This window comes from Lygodium microphyllum, chromosome 6 (assembly GCF_053477565.2).
Source record: "Lygodium microphyllum isolate KBCC chromosome 6, Lygodium_microphyllum_v1.1.10, whole genome shotgun sequence".
NCBI classification, from domain to species: domain Eukaryota; kingdom Viridiplantae; phylum Streptophyta; class Polypodiopsida; order Schizaeales; family Lygodiaceae; genus Lygodium; species Lygodium microphyllum.
The window spans coordinates 158,763,182-158,777,430 of record NC_141140.1 but is presented as its reverse complement, the minus strand read 5'-3'; positions in this window follow the sequence as shown (position 1 = coordinate 158,777,430).

Genomic DNA, 14,249 nt, shown 5'->3' with positions numbered 1-14,249 from the left:
GTACATTTCTTCGTTTAGGCTTTTATTTTTCCATACTCGAGCGTGTAAAAAGGAGGGAGCTGAGCATAGTGACCCAAGGAGAACAAGCATCAGCCTCAGGTCCTATCTCGGTACCCAAGAACCTACCAAGCCCTCGCAAGGCGACACTGAATCCTTTTCTAACACTCACTTTTATTTTTGCTCCAACCTTCTTATATTCTTTATTTTTCTGCTAGATGCCACCCTTAGGAAGACAAGGCATCGGCCCCAGATCTTGTCTCATCCCCAAGAACCTAACAGGCCTTCGCAAGGTGATAAACAACAGCTCAAGGATTTTTCTTTCTTTCCTTTTCTATTTTTATAGGGGTCAAACCCCTTTTACACACCTTCGTATATTCATATATTGTCTTTCAGGTTTTTAGGGTTTTGTCTATTTCCATCATTATTTTAGTAGACTTCTCTAACTGCCTCACAACTAGCAAGAACTCCTAGAATGGCCACCTAGCAGGTGAGCAGAATAGGGTCACTAGAACTCCCATCTAAAACAGGTCTTTCAATGCCTTACAATGCCTTGTAGGAGGCAATAACTACTCAGACCTCCCCCAAACATACCTAACCTAAACCCGGGACTTCATGCCTTGATTGCCAGTCCCCAACAAGAAAGAAAACCCTCACCCACACATATATCATTAATTGATTAAGGGAAAAACTCGAAAAGGGGACAAAACCACCTGGAATGGCCACAAGAAGCTTCTTCACAGCAAAGGCTCCCTCCAACGACTTCATCAACTTGTATAGTGCAATCACTAAAACAACAAAGCATTAAACGTACCTGCACCAAACAGAGATAAGGCCCTCTTGGCCTAAAGAAATAGCACTTTTCACTACAAACTAACGGCCCCTCTTGGCCTAAGGAGATAGATTATGGCCTAAAGAAATAAACAAACCAACTCATAGAGATCCCTCCTTGGAAGAAGGCAGATATACGCAAATACACTCCATTGCAAGGGAAAAAATAGGGCTCTTAGCCCTAAACTAAATGCATCAAATTATGGTCCATACCTCCTACATATATAACAAGAGGCGTATGCATAACATATCTTCTGATCAACCTATGGGTCCAAGATAACAACCATAGATGGGTCTCGGCTACTCTTTGCATTACCCATATCAACCATCGCCTGCCATATAACGGGTGGTCTGATAATATTTCCCACAAGCGACTAGGTCCTGTCTCATTATCAATAGCAACATCCGGACTAGGACCACAGTTGAAAAAGAGGTCCTCCTCATAAGCAAAATTAGCTAAGGAATCTGCAAACTGATTCCAATAACGTGGAATCCGCTGAAGAGATATGCTCTCAAATTCATCAAATAGGGTTATAGCAGTTCGATGATACATACGAAGGAGAGGATGAGCTGGGAATCCCCTTTTATTAACAACCACCTAATGCCACCTTTCTTAGCAATATTCAATCCCATAATCAGAGCTTTATACTCAGCCATGTTGTTAGTAAATCCTACCCCGAGATAAGTAGCTAATTTCATTGTAACTCTATGTCAGGGATCTCGGATAACTACTCCAACACTTTCTTTTTTATTAGGGCCCTTGGACACTCCATCAAAATATAATGTATACGTCCATGATGGGTTTACACAGCCAGCCATCAAGAACTCGCCTATTCGTAATTGTGATAGTCAAAGTTCAACATATTTAGAGGATGAACTGACGGCTCCATCACACCTTCTTCATTAAACTCAACAAGGATGCTTGTCAAGATTTCTAAGCAATGATGGTAGAAAACTTTAATTTTCCACACAAAGGTACCGTCTTCTTGCTCAATCACTTTATATCCCTTGCTCCACCAGATAAGCCTCCCCTGATGATATCTTTGCTCGAGATATGGGTGCTCAAAATAAGGAATTAACCGCCCCATCAACCAATTTAAGCTCTCCTACAGGTCTCCAATCAGCCCCAGCATGGACCTGCAATGCATTTTTTTGCATTAGCATACTTAGAAATAATAAGGTTTAATCTTATTAAGATTAACCTTATTCTTAAATTCCACTCCTTGTATATTAGCTAATAGAATTGTGGACTTATTTTTACCTATCCAAACTATCTTGTAAGGGCCATCCCATCGAGGTTCCAACTTTCCTGGAAATAGCTCCCTACGCGCATCGTAATATAGAACTAACTACCCATTTTTAAAAGTATATTTCTTCGCTTTTAGATCATGCAACCGTTTCATCCGACGTTTAGCTACCTCCTAAGTGCAACAAACTTTGCAATTTGAGCTCTTCTAAATGGGCTATAGTCGTAAACCGCTCAACTAGGGCATCTTCATCACCCAGAGAATGATTGATTGTGAATCTAATGGTCGGCAACTCAATTTCTAAGGGCAAGTCACACTCCTCCTTGTAAACCAATTTGAATGAGGTGTGGCCAGTGGCTCGTTTAAGCATCGTGTTATACACCCAAACCGCCACATACAATTTTGTATCCCAGTCCCGATTCTTTTCGGAGACTATCTTAGATAGGATACCCACAAGCTGCTTATTGGTACTTTCGACTTGTCCATTAGCTTGCGGATTATAGGGGGTCATCTTGTTATGCTTGATTTTCCAAGCTTCAGTCAAACTTTTAATCACTTTATTTAAAAAGTAAGTTCCACGGTCCGATACTATTTCTTTTGGCGGACCAAATCAGCAGATGATTTGCTGAAGTAGGAAACTAGCAGTCTCTTTTCATTTTCCTGCCTTGTCGCCCATGCTTCTGATCACTTTGTAAAATAATCAGTTGATACTATAATGTATCTTTTTTGAGTAGTAGACGATGGGGTGATAGGGCCCACAAAGTCAATGCCCCACTTCTCAAATGGAAGAGTAGCCATAATAGGCATAAGTGGACGTTTCCTATTCTCTCAACTATCATGCCTTTGATAGGTATCACATCTCTTAACGTACTCAAAGGAATCTTGGAAAATGGATGGCCACCAATATCCAGCTCTTAAAGCTTTCTATGCCGTTAACCGCCCAGCAAAGTGCCCTGCACAAGCGGAGTCATGACACTCTTCCAAAATAAAGGGAACCTCGTCAGGCATCACACATCGGTGATAAATATCATCAACACCCTGCCAATATAATGTGCCTGTGATCAAGGAAAATTTCAATGCCTGCTGTTTAATTTTCCTCTTCTTCGATTTTGATAAAGTAGCTCCAGGCTCTCCTATATAGAAAGATAGTGTGTTATAGCAGCATACCAGGAGGGAATAGATGCCATATCCATCTTGAATAAAGTTTCCATGTCACTTCCTTCAACCACAACCTCTTTTGGCTCTCCGAAATCCACAAGACACTCTGCAATGCCTTGAAGCTTCGACGAATTGCTCTTAATCTCATAATCAAATTCTTGCAAAGTGATTAACCACTTTGCTAAATGGTCAAGCGGCTGTAACTTATTCAACAACAATCGAAGCCCTTGCACCTTTGTACAAAAAACCACCCTCTCATAAAGAATGTAGTGCCTAAACTTTTTGGTCACAAATACCATCTCAAGGCACAACTTCTCCATATAGGTGTAGTTAATTTCTGATATGCCCAACTTCCTACTAGCAAAAGCTATCGGATGGTACCACTTTTCTTCCCAAATTTGGGCCAAACAGCAGCTGATACTATACATGGTTTTTGCTGAAAATATATAGAACATTTCACCCCTTTTTGGTGCTTTTAAAAAAGGTGCTTTGGCAAGCTCCTACTTCACATCATTAAAATACACTTTACAAGCATTACTCCACGTAAACTGACAGTTAAAGGACAATAGGTTCATCAACGATAATGTTCTTTCTGCCAAGGAATTGATAAACCTCCGATAATACCCTATTGATGATAGAAAGCTATGCACTTCCTTTGGAGTACGTGGTGGAATCATGGCGACTATGACCTTTATCTTTTCAGGATCAGTCGCGCAATCCCTACAGAACTGACCACATGGCCTAACAAGAGCCCATAAGGGACTCCAAAGACGCACTTCCGTGGGTTAAAAGCTATGCAAAATTATTTGCAACGCTCAAAATACTTGCGTTAAATGATCAACTGTCTATCCCTTACAGTGGCTACCCCCAGATCGTCAATGAATACTTTCAGCTCCTTTAGGGAGATGTCACCAAAGGTCTTGTCGGCTGTTCTTTGCCACAAACCAGGTGCATTACACAACCCAAATACCATCACATGGTACACAAAGGTACAGAAGACTATAATAAACATCGTTTTTAGCTTGTCTTGCTCAGCGATCGCCATTTGGTTATACCTTGCAAAGCAGTCCATAAATGAATAGATTTCCCTACCCGCTAGTTGATCCAAAATTTGGTCAATAAACAACAACGGATAGTAATCTTTAACAGACTACTTATTCAACTCTCTAAAGTCTACACAAAGACAAATTTGATAATTCTTCTTCTTCCTGATCACAACTGGTGAGCACCATTCAGTATGATGAACAAGGAAGATCAAACCGGCTTTCCACAACTTATGTAGTTTCTCATATAACCCGTTCCTTAATTCAAAAGGCATACGCCTTACTTTTTGACGTACAGGGCGGGTACCTTCCTTTACAGGAATAGTATGCACAACTAGACTGGGAGGAATACCCCGAAGTTCGTCATAGCTCCAAGCAAAGATATCGCGAAACTCTCGAATTAAGAACACATAGTCCTCTCTTTCTTCTGAACGGAGTATGGACCCTAATTTAATTGGCCGCAAATCATTTAGCGTACCAAGATCTAGCTCAATAACGTTCACGTCTCTTATTCGATCATGAGGCTCTATCGGCTCATTCAAGGTTATCTAATAAATATCCTCTGTATTGGACCCTTTCTTAGATTCATCACTTGATGGGCACCTCTCACTCTGAGGAGACTCAGGGTAAGCATCCACTATTACACGATGGGCACCTCGACCTAGAATCACTTGACCAGTGGGTATATCGACTTGACAGTCTGTCCGTAGAATCCATGGCCTGCCTGGAAAAACTCGATAGCTAGGACGTGCTGCAAACCTTATCACCCTAAAATCTAGATAGCATTCCACGCTCGCAACTGTAACGTGGACCTTAGTAATGCAACCTTCCGGTTGTCTTAGGCTATCATCAACCATTCTAAGAAGTGTGGAGCCGTCTTTTTGGATATCTAGACCTAACCTCTCTATCAAGTCTAAACTTATGATATTGACAAAGGATCTAGTGTCCACGATAGCGTGCTCCACTCATATTCCATCCACATATACTAGAACCCTAGGGCAATGCTTTTCAGCATGATCGAACCAATCTTCCCCCACTCTAGCTATGCCCAAAGGTTCTACTATATACCCTATAAGAAGGATTTTCTTGAATTCCTTGCGTACTCCTGGAGAAAGTTCAATCAATTGCAAGAGGTTCACGTCTGGTTTGACTTTGCAAAGGGAACTTGCTAGATCAAAGTTGTGATAATTAGCCAAAGTTCTCTTCTTGCACCAAACCATTTTCTCCTTTGGTCTTTCCATCGCCTTTGGTGCCTCTTTTTTAGCCTTTATCTTCTTCCTTGGCAATCCTTTATCCTCCTCGGGATCTATTTTACTACCAACAGGTCTTAACGGTCCACCTTCCTTATCAGGATTCATGACTCATTTTTCCCCAACATCTTGCTTAGGGCTTCCCTCGACACGTTTTACAATTCCTTTGTCACTCTCTTTAATCTTTTGACCTCTTGTTATGGCTCGTAGATTAGAAGTTTTAGCATCATTGACATGTACAGCCTCCATAAGGTTGACTCCACTACCATGAGGTAACTCCTCTACAATAGCCTTTCCTCTTTGTAGTATTTGCCTTGGTCCATCATCTTGCTGGAGATTATTCCCTTGTGCGCGATGGTTGTGGGAGCTTTCACTCAACCGCCAAGACCCACGGACCACTTATTGTTTCAAGCATTCCAAGTCGAGCACTAATGGCTACCTCTCACATAACCGATGCACCATCCATATCTACGGGTGTAGTGAGCTTAGCTCCGTGCCGTTTGAGTTACCTCCTCTCCCGCGCACTCCGGTTGCTCCATGATCCAAGTGCAAGATTCAAGCAAGCTCGATCCTCCTGCTCCAAGTTCCAAGCTCCATTGCCGCGAGCAAGACAAGAGAAGAGAAGAGAAGAGAAAAATAGAGGAGAAGATGGAGAGCTTCTCCTCCTCGGTCCCTCACTCTCACACACTCACTCCCTCACACTCTCACACTCCCTCTCTCAAGCACAAGCTCAAGCAAGCAAGAATAAGAAGAAGAAGAAGAAGAGGAGAGCTACTTTTTGCCACACACAAGAATGAGCTTCTCATTCACTTTTCAACTTTATATACAAAACCCTTAATCCCTTTTGGGCGGTCATCCCCTTTTCCCCTTTTTTACATGGCCGGCCATAGCCTAGGCCCTTTTTCCCATTGTCCTTCTATCTTCCTAGCTTCCTTTCCACCACCCGTCTACATTTACAAATTGCACGGGTGAGAGCCCCGGGTGAGAGCCCGACGCTCCTTGAATTAAACCATTATGCGCTTGCGCTCTTTTACAATAGTTTGACTTGCGCTTTTCCTCGTGCGCCTTTCTCTTCCGTTTCTCTTTGCCTTGGCCTTTGTCTTTATCTTCTGTTTTGGCTTTCCGGATTTTCCACCGCCTGGCACTCTTTTCCCCTTTTGCATTTGCCTTGGACTTTTAAGGTTGCCCTTGCGCTTTTGGCCTTTTCTCCTCTTCTTTCTTTAGTCGAGCTACCTTTTTTCTACCTTTGCCCTGTGTCTTTTTTATTTCCTTTTGGTTTCTTTGTGTTGGGTTTAACATTACCCCCCTCCTAGACGAGTGCCAATCCCATGGCACTCACCGTCGTAGGTAGCAAACGTTTAGCATGCACCGAAGATGTGGGTGGTAAGGACATCTAGGGTTACCATGGCAGAGTATTGGTAGTGGTGAGGAGGAAGGTCATTGGGGGCACGTTGGTGGGTTGAGTGGTAGGTGGTAGGGCAATGGGAGTTGGTGGTAGGGCTGTTCTTGGGGGGGGGGGGGGGTTGCACTAATGGAGTACAAGTGGCGGTTTGTTGGGGATTCTGTACATGCTGATTCTTGGCACGCTTACAGGGTGATAAGGATAGGAATTCAGAGTTGAGTGTTGATGAAGAGCAAACGACACCTTCGTTGGAGTCTTCAATACCTACAATTGAAAACCTCTCATGTGGTCTCTCCCTAAGGGGTAGTGCTAGTCATTTTATTGTGCACAAGACATATTTTGATTAGTTTGGGAGACAGGTCGAACTCTAAGCAAGCTGAGAGTATTATCCTGCACTTGAGGACCCAAACTGTGTATATACTTCGGTGTAGATATTATGTGAGTGCTCGTACATACTTAGATATTACGTATTTAGAAGACCACGGGCTAGTTTCTCGTAACAATGCGTGGATGAAGCAAAGTTGTCCATGTTGAGAAGAAGTACATGTGAAGGTATATGAGACATCCTTTGCATTGTGACTGCATGACGTAGCATAAGTGAATACAGGGACATCGCAGTTTTGGTAGCTGGAAGCTATTGGACTCGCTTGATGAGAATGGTGTACTTTTCATGGGCAATCATGCGGTGCTTACCACCACTGATTGCAATGGTACTAAGACAGAGTGCAAGAGAGAATTGTGCAAGTGGGTCAGGGTGACAAGTCTAACCATAGGCGAGACAAGCTCTCTAGGTATGTCCTGCCCAATTGTGGATGATGCTAAAGGGTGAGGGGACTAGGGACGGAGCCAATCGACCAAGGTCACTGGACGTACCTAATTTGAGGACCCCTAGGTGTTGTGCTGTGATCGCGTGGGTGCTTTTTTTCTTTCTTTCTTTTTGTTTCTTTTTCTTGTGCTTTTTTCTTTCGTTCGTTCTTTCATTCTGTTCTCTCTTTTTTTTTTTTTTGGGACTTGCCTGAATACAACCATTACAATATGTTGAGGCTAGCAGCCTTTCAATGGGTTGGAAAATGTCAAGCTTCGAAGGCTCAAGAAATGGATATTACAGTGGTGATTGTGCCCTAGCCTCATTGTTAGAGAAGCAGTTGTTGAGATGGGGAGATATACTTGACATATTGCAAACCTCCTTGCGACACACGCGATGTTGGTACAATTGAGGTAAGGGCTGCCGTGAGCCAACTATAGAGCTTGACCCAGAAAGGGAGCGTGGCCCATGAATGTGCATTGGGCCATGCGACATGGGTGGTCAGCAAGGGTGATTTTTGCTTTTGGCAGCGTGGCTTTGTCGTGGCTCTTTGTGAATTCAATGGTCTTATGGTGATCGGGAATTCAACACTTTCGCATAAGGACCTGTATTATCCTGCATCCACTTGTCACTTCGTGAGAGTATGTGCTCGCTTGTGTTAAGTGCATCGAACAAATGCAATCATGATAAGACATAATTTTTCAGAATTCTATGATGTCTATTGGGATGCCTATTTCATTGCTTGTTAAGGTCGCATACATTAATGAGAAGTAATGGGAATGTGTACAAGTGGGGATCTTGCCCCTTTACTCATCAAAAAACAAAATGTTCTAGCATGCTGACTCGTCGAGCTACTTGTACATCATAGGGATGTAGTCGATAGGTACGAGGCGGGATGAGTCCGGTTGGCTAGGAGACCGGGGCGGTGCTAGTGCGGGGCTCCCGTGAGGCTGGGTAGGGAACATGTCGATTGGGACATGAAGGGTGTAGTCCCGGGCCGCTACCGTTTCCAGAATGTCTTTAAACAATTCATTAAATTCTGCCCTATCCCTGGCCGCCTTGTCACTTCGTGAACACCTGGTGCCCGAGCGTGAGTTGGGGGTCTGTGCAACTAGCATTGCCACATTTTGTGTGCCTCCCTGAGCGTCCGCTCCCCTGGCCCACAGATTCTTCGGCCTTCGTCCGGGGCGGTGTCGCTTGGGGCCGCGTTTCTTGGCGTACCTTTTAAGAGTGGGCACGTAGGGCACTGGCGGAGGGGCATGTGCTGCATGTTCCCATCGGCTCTGCAGAGAGCGTCCTTGCAAGCTAGCTACCCTTGGTTCTCCATGTTTTCCTCGCGGGGGGCCTGTAAGATGCGAATCAAGGATTAGGATTTGTCACATGATAAGACCATTCATATGTAAGGGATTATAGTGCTGATTATCAAGCGCATAGGACGAGAAGGGGAGGGGTGGGGCATGCAATGCTTGTTGTAGAGGGGTGACCCTCGTGATGTATATTTAGCCTCCTGCCATTAGCAGATCTTGGTTCACACCGAGTTACATCAGCTAGCGGTCATGGATTTAGGCAGGGCTCCTCCTCGAAAGGATAGACCAAAAAGGGGGAAAGGTGTATAGAAAGGGACGATACCCCATCTACACCATCAGAGTCGTTGGTCAAGGCTTCCTATGGCAGCAATGAGGGTTGCATGCCCTTCACTTGGAGGTGGGAATGGTCACACGACTTTTAAAAGTGTGATGAGAGGAGGACCTAAGGAGCTTAGCCTGTCAAACCCAACTCTTCTCCTTGCGCTTAACTATCATTGCTTGTGTGTGTTGATAGTATCTATACAGGGTGACACAAAAATCATTGTTTATATATACATCTATATATATACATATACGAATCCACGTCACTTCACAAGGATAGAAACCAATTTTAGAACTCGGGATTGTACTGGAGCGTGGCACACGCATCTAGTATTCGTGGTGGCAGCTTACTCAATACCGATAGATATTTTGCCACATCGAGTAGCATGGAACCTTGTCCGAGTCTACTGGCAATATGTAACTCCTCCTCATTGAGAACCTTATCAAACAGAGCATTCTCTTGGCTAGTTTCAGCTAAGTCCGTACCCCGAATGGTAGTCAGCACACTCGAAGGGAAGTTGGTGCTACATAGGTTGGGTCTCTTTGAGACCACCATTTGGCCAATCGCTCCTCTGAGACTGTCATGATCTGGGCTCCTAGTTCAGCCATTGCAACGCGATTTTCACACCAACTTTGTTCAAATTGACTATGCCCTGCTAACAGTCATTTTAGTTGCTCTAGGTCTACGAGATTCGGTTGGCAAAGCACTTCATTGAATGTGACAGTTAAGCGCAGTTCGTCGACTTCCTCGTCAGAGATGAGTCGCATGCGTTCATGCAGGAGCCTGTCATAGTGCTCGTTAAGATGTTCCTGCTCTTCCCAAGATAAAGGGAAGGGAAAGTAATCTCCAAGCTGCTCCTTGGGGATTGTGCCCATGTCCGCAAGGATGTAAACGTGTGCAAACACCTTGAGCTTAGCATCCAACTCAGTTAAGCATTCTGCGACACTTCTATGTTCAACAAGGGCTTGCTCGGTTGCTATTTCATGCAAGGTTCTAGGAGTTTGTCTAGGCTTTAGCATAGCTGGGGGTTCAGGCCTATATGAGCAAGATTGGTCAATGCTAGGATTGCTCATGCTCTTGGGGTTTCCTTGTTTCTCTTGAGGCTTCGTTATTGCGTCATGGTTCTCCTTGGGTGTGACTGGTATGACCTTGTCACCCTGTTGTGACAGCGTTGTATCCACTCTTGATTGATCAATGTGAGTTCTATTGTCAGTGGATAGAGTGTTGCAAGCAACTGTTGATGGCAAAGGTTGCTTTGGTTTTTCAGAGCACACGGATGTGTCTGAGGGTTCACCACTATTAGGAGATGCATTAATGGGTTCATTGGTGGATGGACTCGATGCTTTATTCATCAGCTCTCCGGCGCTCTTTGTCTCAATGTTCTTGGGGTCCACAACCACCTGCAATTGCTGTTGTTTTCGCTATTTTCTCCTTTGTTTCCTGGTCTGTGAAGGTGCATCTCTCATCGATTCAGGATTCTGGAATAGGCCAACTGATTATGTGCTTGGTTGGGCCTCAGCATTTTCCTTCTCTAGTGTGTCCTCATGGGACACAGTATGGCCTGTTGAATAGCCTTGCTCCGTTGTGAGGATACAATTGCCTTCCTTTTTGGAGAGTCTAGCTCTTCAGCCAACTCCCTTGTGTTTAACTCCTCCGGCCTAGGCTTTAGGCACTTTGAAAGTGCTGGAGTTGTCAATGCAATTGGTTGTGACACCTCCTCCACAGGTAAATCACTAAGGACACATTCCACAAGGGGCGTTGTCATGGCCAAGGGCTGTGACTACTGTGATCCCTGATCGAAAGTAGTGGTGGCTAGTCCAGTGGGTTGGCTACTCTTGGTGGATTGCGGTGTTAAGTCCTTAGGTCGATTGGAAGTGGTCATGCCTTTTGTTGCCCTTAGAGCATTCACTTGAGTATTAGTTGAGCTAGCCACGGTGGATTGTATAGGCATATCCTTAGGTTGAGAGCTAAGGGTGGTGTCGTGTCCTACCTCTTCGACATTTGGAAGCTCTGATGTAGGTAGATATTGGGATCGAGTAGCCGCACTTGATGACTATTGTGCTTCATGTGTCCGTTTAGGGGAAGAGGGTGTAGGAGACTTGGGACTCCAAAGTGGTTTTGACTCTGGCTGGAAGATTTGCTCGCGACTGCTAGATGCTTTTGCTATTTGCTTTGTTGAGCATTCAGCCTTATCATGAGCAATGTTGTGCCTGTGGTGCTCATTATCCTTTTGGGCAGTCAAAGGCTCCTTGAGCACTAGTGATCCTTGTGCACGCTTGACAGTTACCTTTGATATCTGCTTGCTAAGCATGCTAGGCTGAGGATCTAATTTTTGATAGGTCACGTTTGGTTTCTTAATTCCAATCATGAGGGGCTCAATCACTCCAATATTTTTGGTTCGAGACTTGGATTTTCGTTTAGGTTTCCTCCTATGCCTCTTTGCTTTTGACATAATTTGGGCTTCTGTCAGAGGTGGTTTAGCAGGGGGTTTTGGTACCCAAATCCATCAATTGCCTGCATAATACACTTGAGCCCGAAGCAACGCCTTGGATATCCATCGTGGCGTTGTGCTGGCTCTCCATCAACGCCTCCATCTATAAGGCTTGGACTTCTTTCGTGGTCTTCTACAATATTTGTAAGTCCCAACTCCATCCTTGGCCTTGTCTCCTGACCTTTTTGTGTCAAGCATGGCCTCACTCACTGGTTCTCGTTGTTCGACCTGTGCTTGTATCAACTCTTCCAACAAGTCCTTGCCCTCGTTTGTAGGCTTGACTGTTATGTCATCACCTTCCTTGCCTTTCCCTTGAGGGTCGATGAGGTCACCCTTGCTAAAGGTGGTGACTATCCTCACACCCGGTAGTGTCAGGTGTATCCTCTGTGCTACATAGTCAGCCTCACACTTAGTCGTCCTTTTGAAGGGTCTTCCTAGGAGGGTTTCTTTCCTACAGCTAGCACTTTTTGGAGGAACATGAAATAGGATAGGCAAGCTTTCCGTTTCAATTGTCGCAAGGATTTTGCACTTCCCTAGGAGTGCTTGTGGATGTCCCCCATAAGGGCTAAGAGTTGCACTAGTCGGTGTGAGCTATGGTTGGCCTAGTAGGGTCCATGATTCATAGGTCAAGATATTAAAATCTGCTCCTTCATCAATTAGAGCATCGATAGTATGCTCTCTTTTTGCGGTGAGCTTGACCCTAAGATAAGCAGGTGGTACTATATCTTCTTCTTCCGGGTCTTGGCTTGTAAATTTAAGCCTTCTGACACATGCCCTTGAGTCCCCACATGCATAACCAGATGTGGATTCTCCACCAATGTCTTGGGTTGTCTGTGCAATGTTGCTCAAGTTACATCTCTCATCAGGACTGTCATATCTAGTCATCTTGGCATTTGTAGCTTGCTGCTGTTGCATTTTGCTTTGACTCGACATGGTATGAACACAATGTCTTTGTGTTCTCGTGGTGTGGCCTTTTTGCCCTTGCTAGCTAGATTGGCCCATTGAGGTTCTAGGGTCTCTGTTCCTCTCTATTTGGGTAGGGGCTTTTGGTTGCTCTTTGCAATTGAGAATCCATGCTCATATAGAGCCATTACTACACTAGGGTCCAATTTGGAGGACCTGGCGTGCGTTCTCTCTCCAACCTACTTGGGGGAGGGCGGAGGGGGCAGAGCCCCCTTTGCGGGGGGTGGTGTTGAGATATCGAGCTCCACTCATGATATGCCAGGGTGACCGTTGTGTATTTATGTCACCGACTTGTCAGTTGCAGATGCGGTTGGTACACCACCCATGAATAATAGCTAGATGACAACTATCCTTATCTACTCTAGTTCGTGGCTCAGTTAGTATGCCACCTTAGTTTGTTGAGTTTGTTTTGAGACCCATATATAGGGTTCTTCTATTTCTATGTATGGGAGTTCTTTTTGGCTTACACAACTAAGAAGAGGAAAACTGGTTTCAGCCTCCATCTCTGTGTGTATTCCCCCATTGTGCAAGCAAGAAAGCTTCAAGTGAGACTCCTTCCTTCTCTCCCACAATCCTGACATGGTATTAGAGCCTTGTTCGTGGTAAGGAGCTCAAGAAATCAAGCCAAGCTCGCGGTGTTCTGGTAAGCGGAGCAGTGTTGCTTTCATTTTCTATTTTGGGAGCAGATCTCTACAGGTAGCACAGCCGGAAATTGCAAGAGTGCATTGTCTCAGGTTGAGACGCGCTTCATGGTGAAGCAGGAGGGCAGTATATGCTACGGGAAAAGGCTTTAGCCCTCGGCAACCTTGTTTTTTTTATTTGAGGCCATTTCGGGGCCTATTTTGGAGGCGGAAGTTTTCTGCACGCACTCAGAAAAAAACCATGTTTTATACTGTGCGACCACTGTTCTACAAGTCGGTGAAAAGTTACCACAGATATTGCATCGTATGCTCGTGTGCAGAGACATTGGGAGTTACAGAATCATCCTTGGTTCCTGTATATGCAAAATTGTCACTAGGAAGTGACTGTGTGGTCAAATACCACTTTCGCCAGTTTTGCAGATTTGCCCTTGTGAGGCTGAAGCTGTGTTCTTTGCAGTGACAGAATTTTTTGCAGTGTTCTGTAATGGCGTTTGATTCTCTTTCACAGATTGTCACTGAAAAGCTTGACAAGAACAACTTCCAAGCATGGAAGTTTAGAATGACGAATTTCCTTATGGGAAAAGGATATTGGGAATTTGTTGCAGGAAATGAAGAAAAACCAGTTCTTCCTGATGTTCCCAATCAACAGCAAATGCAGGCATTTAAAGCATGGCATGAGAGAGCCAGGAAAGTTATGTACTGGCTGTCTATCAGCATTTCAGACTCTATGATTGTGCATATTCAAGATGCAAGTACGCCAAAGGAGGCATGGGATACTTTGTCAAAAATGTA